Source organism: Portunus trituberculatus, chromosome 47 (assembly GCF_017591435.1).
Source record: "Portunus trituberculatus isolate SZX2019 chromosome 47, ASM1759143v1, whole genome shotgun sequence".
Taxonomy (NCBI): Eukaryota; Metazoa; Arthropoda; class Malacostraca; order Decapoda; family Portunidae; genus Portunus; species Portunus trituberculatus.
This window is the reverse complement of record NC_059301.1, coordinates 17,957,254-17,959,669: the sequence shown is the minus strand read 5'-3', so window position 1 is coordinate 17,959,669 and position 2,416 is coordinate 17,957,254.

Here is a 2,416-nt window from a genome sequence, read left to right as displayed (position 1 = left end):
AATACGGTAACAAAAGATAAATAAATTAACGAAAAATAGCATCGATCGTATCTTCACTGGCAATTCCACGCGATGTGCAGATCTCCATTTTCCTTCACTTCCTATTTCATAGAGAAACTGGGACATGTGGAGCTGAAGGACTATCCTTAGTATTGTGTGTCACTGCATAATACACTGCTGTTCCCAATACATAGGTACAGTACGTATGTATCTGGAAAACCATTCCTCTCATCGGTTACCAGCATGCACTAACTGTTAGATCTTGTATATCTTGTTATTGTGTGCACGGGTCTTTTGTGTCCCAAACTGCAATGGTGTGTTTTAGAAACTTAATTGAATTCCTCCCTTCATCACTTATGCTACGCAAGGTTTTCTTTCTATTTAATATTTCTGCCATCGAATCTTGGCAACGTTGTGTATTCGCCAGTATTTGTATAATTTCATGTCTATTTTTTCCATAATATATATATATATATATATATATATATATATATATATATATATATATATATATATATATATATATATATATGTGTGTGTGTGTGTGTGTGTGTGTGTGTGTGTGTGTGTGAGAGAGAGAGAGAGAGAGAGAGAGAGAGAGAGAGAGAGAGATTTAATGATATTGAAAGATTAACCTTTCTGGAAGATGGCAGTTTGTTACCATAAATTTTAAACAGGACCTCATGTCTGCTTTTACGAATCGCATTGAATTTCATACTATGAGCAAGGAACCTCTGAGCACTAAAGAGCACCCAAGACTACATGTTAGAACCAGTGGAAGGAAATGTACACAAAAATGTTAAAGGGCAAAGATGATACCACGTGGAGTTTTGAACATGCGTTTGTGCGAAGAGTTCAGCTTTAGCAGGCGAGAAGCCATGCAGCAGTCCCACGCCAACTGCAAAATTGGAAGTAAAGGAAAGAAAAATGTAAAAGTATGTAAAAGTAACATGTCAAATAAAATATTCTGAATTTGTAGACATTGTCAGAGTTAACGTAATGTTATGTTGGCAATGTTAGCTAGTCAAGGAGAAAACGTGACATGCAATTCATATATAGCACGATTATTATAGATATGGTTTTGAATCTAAAGTATAGATACTGATATAATACATAACCGTAGAGTAACCGAGTCACAGAACTCAGAATCCAACTCTTTCACTCTCTATTCCTCATCTTTCATAGTACAAATAGACTGAACGATATCTATATGTCCACATATGAAAATATATTGTGTGCATGCATGAATCTTGCCTAACCACAGTTCAATAAAAATGTTTCTCTCACCCAAATTACTTGACATCTGAGTACTTATCAGTCTGCGTGCATCTATATAATATGAGTTGCCTCATCTCCCCATTTACGGAAACATGCATATTAAAGTGAATTTTTAGTTCCTCGATTCCTGCCTAATTGCATTCTTTACTGGAAGCGTGAAATTGGTTTGGACAAAGCGTATCCTTATGACTGAAACACATGATTTTGTTACATGTTCAAGCCTGATGAGAAACAGTATCTCTTTCAAGAAGATAAGTGTAAATAACACGTTGACTCCACGATGTCCACTAATTGTACCAGTTAAAAGTAATGCGATCTGCCTAATACGTCTCTGTGATCCAGAAAGCCTTTCCGTCACGAAACTCCGACTACTTTGTTGTATTCATCCTCGTTCCTTCCATGCTGCTGACTTCCTCCTAAGAACTTCCTCCTTTGTTGATGGAGAGCGAGGATAATATTGTTGTTAAGTGGTGGTTTGCCACAAAGTTCCTTGTATATAATTAAGAAAGACATTCATTTAACTTCATTACTCCCAAGAGATGGCGATGCTGTGTTCATATTTTGAGAAACTGCGGTTAAGGAATCTTAGTTTATAATTTAATCTTCTTCTGGTTAAAACGCGAATATTTAACATACACACATATACATGCGCGCGCGCGCGCGTAATACCTATTAATTTACTTTAATATTATTATTTTTGCTTTTCAAAATGACCAATGAATAACAAAGCACATAGGCAGTATATATGCATGTTGGGTTGGGGGAAGGTGAAGTTCTTTTCACCTGTCTCCACATAAACACAAGCATGTTAAGAATCGTTAGATGAAAAAAAATATATATAAGTAAATAAATAATAACGATAATAATAATGGCAGGGAGTGGTTTGTGTAACAACGCTCGCGTCCTACTTTTAGATGCGTTGACATCCTGCAGACAAGTGGTGCTCGGTCTGCTGCAGTGCTCCTTAAACCGAGCGGCAGATAGCTTCGGTACTGGCGATGACTAAATGAACCAGCCGGCTTCAAGAGGAGAGTGCAATCCGTTATTATTTAAACACACGCACATATATGAACATGTTTGCTTGCAAAGCAGTAATAGCAGCATCAACAAGTTATAATGGTAACCAATGAAGAAAAAG